Here is a 5475-nt window from a genome sequence, read left to right on the forward strand (position 1 = left end):
GACCCATCGCCTAGCCTCTTTAGCTATCGAAGCTCAAAAGAAGAGAGTTAAAACTCACTTCGACCATACCATCCATCCTCGTTCCTTTGTTGAGGGAGATCTAGTCTTGCTATACGACCAAGTAAATGACAAGCTGGGGGCAGGCAAACTCGAGCCCATGTGGCTAGGCCCTTATATTGTAAAGAAAGTGTTGCAGAAGGGGGCATATGAGCTAGTTGACTACGAAGGTAATCCTCTTGATAAGCCCCGCAATGGGTTGTACTTTAAAAAGTACTATGCATGATTCCATGCACTTCGATTTATACATGTGTGTGTGTGTGTGTGTGTGTGTGTGTTTTCATGTTTTTAGCTTGGTGTGAAGGCATGATTGCCCCTTTTTTCTTCTTGTGCAGATGTCAAGTGCACCTTATGTTGGTTTCGCTGATGGTGCCTGCCGCAGCACTCGCAATTTGTCCTCTGCGGCGTGGGTGATCTACGATCCTCACGGTGAGTTGATAGATCTTCAAGGTGTGTGTTTAGGCTGTACTACAAACAATGTTGCTGAATATAGTGTTGTTATTGAATTATTAGCCAAGGCGATTAATCTCAATATTCGTACATTGGTTGTTAACCTAGACTCTCAGCTTGTCATCCATCAGCTCAATGGGTGATATTCCGTCAGAGACCGTCACATTTTAAGGTTGTACTTACGTGTTAAATTGTTAGAAAGGAATTTTCACTTTATCAGATATCAGCATATTCCACGATGATTAAACACTTTATCTGATGCATTGGCTAATCATGTATTAGATAGACATTTGCGTAATTTATAATCAAAACATCATACAAGCAAGCACATAAAAGCACAATAATAAACCATAGGCATATGTATATATATTTGTGTGTCGCAATGTTTGCACCGTGTGCATTATATAGTTCAAAAAATAATATATGTTCATCCTGATACATCCCGGGACAACATGTCCCTCAAAAATATGCATAAAAGAAGCCTAGAAGTCTAATCGCGGTGGTGCTCATGATAGCACATCACCGCGCGCACCAATCGTCTCAACAGACGATGGATGTGAGTCGGCACCCCCACTGTGTGCCTCTGGTATGCAAAGGGCACATCCGCCAGTCTAGCGTAGCCCGGAATCCCTCGGGTGAGTCCCTCGAGATTCTGCACCAGCTCTTCCCCCACGGCACCCTCTGTTTGAGGGTCAGCTGCGAGCTGGACCCTCCGCGCTATAGGAGACAAGCCAGCTGGTCGCTCTGGGCCAACATCTGCATATACGTACAACTGTCATCATAACATGCATGTATTGACAAAAACAAAAAAAATACATAAAACATCAAAAAATAAAGAGATCATACCCAACTCCTCGTCCCACTCCTCTCTCTCTAGCAGTGGGAGGTTTGGATCCCCGCTGAAATTAGTCTCCGCGTATGGCCAATCCTCCACCATGATCAGCTGAAGGCGGAGCCATATAAAGAACTCGGGCTGCCAGGACATCTGCTCGCCCCCTCCTCCTCTGGGCATCAGTGCTGCCCAGCGAGCCATCCTAGGCTCTCGTGGCAATGGATCAGCCACTATAGCTCCCTGAATCTGAAAAATGGGTAATCGTTCCAAGAAGAACGACACCACAATCGAGCCATACCCGAACTGTTTCACTCCTCCGCGCTTACACTTTGTAAGCTGCCTTTTGATATTGGTGGTCACCGCTGTAGCCCAGTCAAAAATGGTGGGGCTGAGGCATTCTGTTGCTAGTAGCAGATGATTCTTGCTCGCCTCATGGGGCGCCTGTACCCCGGCTACACGAGTGATGGTGAACCGTATCACCTTGAGAACCAAGTCCCGAATGGTGGTGATATCCACCTTGGCACTGTTTTTCCCAAATTGTGCCCCTGGACACACTCAGGCCATCACTTCACCTATCTTCTCCCCGGAAGGTCTACTTCTGGTCAAGATGGGACTCGCCCCTCTCCATGATAACCCAGTGATGAAATACACATCGGACACGTCCATCTCTAATGTTTGGTCCCGTAAGCGAAATACTTGGTCATCAACATCCCAAGCATCAACTATGAACTGCAATAACTCGGGCTGAGCTTGCAAATAAGATGTGAGGAAGAATTTCTTGAGACCACAGTCCCTTAAGGGGTTCATGCATCCCTCATCCTCTATAGCCAAGGCATCTATGGCATCATGTTCCCGTTCTTTCCATTTCACCACCATTTTGCCTGTTTTCCTGCGCCTACAAGGATGAATAAATCATTACTAGAACACTGGTAAGCTTACAATCCAGACAAATTTCAAGTGCAATGGGAAAATTCAAAGGAAACAACCGCGCGACCCCTTCAGGAAAATCACCCCATTAGCACGGGTTCGTGCCGGATACCCGCACCAATGGGGCGCAGCCCTAAATTTTGAAATCCTCCTTGCACAGGCTCAGTCAGGGAACAAAATGCATAAAAAAGGTATGGAAATGGAGCTAAGGGAAGCGCCTCTTACCTGGAACCGACGAAATCCCGAATGGTTGCACGGATTGGCTGTAATCACCATCTAAAGTTCGCTCCCCAAACAGACCACTGCTACTATTCAAAGAGGTAAAAAGTGAACGTAATTCTATTTTTTACCATTTTCACCATATTTATAAACTTTTTGACTTATACTTAGGTTTAAGAAGTTATTTTTTTTTTAATATTTTAATATATTTTTGGTCGAAAATGGATTTTACGCTCGCTTCTTGTGCAGCGACAGGTCTTTACACAACTTCGATGGTGAAACGAGTTATATTTTATACTTTTTCGGACTCGGTAAATACACGAAAAAGTCACTGTGGAGTCATCTTTCAGCTCTTTTCTAACTCACTAAACATGAAAAGATTGTCGAGTTATACCTCTTGACTCGTTAAACGTAAATAAGAGGTGGTCATCTTTAAACTCTTTTCCGACCGTGTAAAAAAGGAAAAGATCGTCGGACCCTTGTCGTTTCAGGTTCTTTAATGGTTATGAAACGACGTGATATCGATCGCTTTTTTACTTTTTCAGGTCGATTTCACTACATATGAAAAGTACTCCTCGATCATAATGATCGGGCGGTTCTTTCGAGCATTATTTTATACTTTTTCGGGCTCGGGAGACACAATTTTACGAAAAAGGACCCCCCTGGAATTCACTTTTCTGTTGTCTTTTCGGACTCTCTAAACAAGAAAAGGCACCGAGTTCTTCCTTTGTCAGGCTCGTTAAAACTTAATGACATCGGATTCTGTCGTAATGATGCCTCACAAGCATATGCTATCCCCGTCAAGCTTGTCATCAAAAAATAATCAGGGTACTCGTCAGAAATGGTGGGGAAAATGGAACCATAATTATCGTCGTGTCGGCAGTATGTCGCTCTTGAACATGTCACTTGTCTGCATTTGTGTCTGGGTGGGGACATCTCATATCGCTTTTCACTTGCCTCTGTGGGTTTGGGTTATCCTATTTGACCTCTCATCTGCTCATTGCCTTGTCACCATGACCTCTGCTCATTTGATGTCAAATACTGCCAGGTCCACTGTCGTGATGCCGATATGTTGAAGAGAAGTTGATCTCTGCAGAATTACAACCTCCCTCTGATACCTCACATAATTCTGATTCACCACAACATTCTTCCTCTGTCTCGTGTCAATGATGTGGGAAACACTATGGCCCACCTTTGATCAAGGTCACTTCCTGTCGACTTCAGCTCATTATCTAGGAAGTTTATCTAGAGACTCCCTTCCGGTGCCTTGGAGCCTGCATGCCTCAATGGCAGGTTCTTCGTGTTCGACGAGAGGTTTTCATCATTGGCCTCTGATTGGATGATTCTAAGGGCGTTCGACGCCAGCTCACTCATTCGCATGCCGTAGATTGCAACTATAGTACCTTGAGGGCCATTGTCATTATTGGTGGTACCTCTCGCGTCTGTTAATAGTTTTCATCATTGACTGGTAATCAGACGATGTTCATGCATGTTCGACTCCAACTCATGTATTCGCATGCTTGAACTTGTACTCTGTTCGGGTCGGGATGGAGCGCAAGACCCTGGATTTTGTTTGTTGGAATACAGGCTGCAATTTGTGGCTTGTTATGATCATTACATGACTCATTCACTGGATGGCTGCGACCATGCCTGAGTCTATTTATCGATCCTCACTAGATGGCTGCGCCCATACCTTGGATCTAGATTCTTGTGTGCTTTGTTATGGATGGCTGCGCCCATACCACATATATCATGTACTTGAGATATCAGTTGTACTTCTTTACGCAGGTTCTCCGACGGCAGTGTTTTCAGTTACGCATGTTCTTGTAAAGCATTTCACCCCTCTCTCTCCCTCGGGCCTCATGCTTTAGGGGGCATATGTTACACAGTAATTTGTCACCGTTTGTCACCGTCCCTGTTACCCCTCTCCCGCACACTGGAGGACTCATTCCGGGACCTGTGAGAAGTGACATGACCTGAAACCACTTGCATCGTATTCCTCTAAGTATGAGCTTCATATGCCCTGAAGATATCTCCTGCAGAATACCCATAAAAAGACCTATTTTTGCATTGGCGCGTTTCCACAGTGTACTGCTCACGCCAATGGGGGGAATCCTCTAAAGAGGGTGCGCCATTGGCGCTCTGTCTCAGACTCGCACTCGTGCCAACCGAGTTGGGTAAAATTTTTAACAAACAAACTTCCGAAGGTTCTCCTTAACCCATTCATCAACTGAATCTATGTTGAGCTAGGATGGTTTTGGCTTCGAATCTCCATAGAAGGGAAGTCGTTTGCCACCTTTCATGGAAGATTCTAAGTGATAAAGCCAATCCCATTGAAATTTTCATGGATCTTATCTCCTTCCCCTCTATCTATAAAAGCTTGTCTCTATGCCTTGAGCAAGCTAGTTCCAACATAGTGCTAGTGATAGAGAATTCCAGGAGTTCAAGAGATTGAAGCTACAAGAGCCTTCTTTGCACCCATAAGGCAAAATCTAAGTGAGGAGATCCTTGTCACCCAAGAGAGAGAGGCTTGTTTCCCATCCCAACAAGCTTTGCAAGACTTGTGTAGCTGACTACCTAGCCAAAGGAGGATTTGATGTCAGAACTATGGTTGTATTCTTCTTTGTTATTTATCAATAATAGATGACTATCATTATGGTTCCACTCTCATTGTCCTTTGTAATGATTGATGTTGAGTTATATCTTTTCTTACTGATATATAATTGCATCTACTGGATTTTATGCTTGTATTTGTGTTGTTCTTCGCATGTGCAGGTGTCCAATCACAGAGATCGTGGGGATCGTGACCGGCCGAAGCAAAGGAACGAGAGCGACGTCTCTTCTATGAATATTAGCGTTGAAACCCAAGTAGGTTCTCATCATCCACCTTTAATTTGCAATTAGGAACTTGCGTGATAACATTGTTTGATTGTTGCTAGACCTAGTCTGGGCTAGTAGGGATCGTCTCTGTCCGTAGAGAGGATTTACCT

The sequence above is a fragment of the Pinus tabuliformis genome, chromosome 4_1 (assembly GCF_031772625.1).
Source record: "Pinus tabuliformis cultivar Carrire ecotype Pingquan chromosome 4_1, CPIR1, whole genome shotgun sequence".
NCBI classification, from domain to species: domain Eukaryota; kingdom Viridiplantae; phylum Streptophyta; class Pinopsida; order Pinales; family Pinaceae; genus Pinus; species Pinus tabuliformis.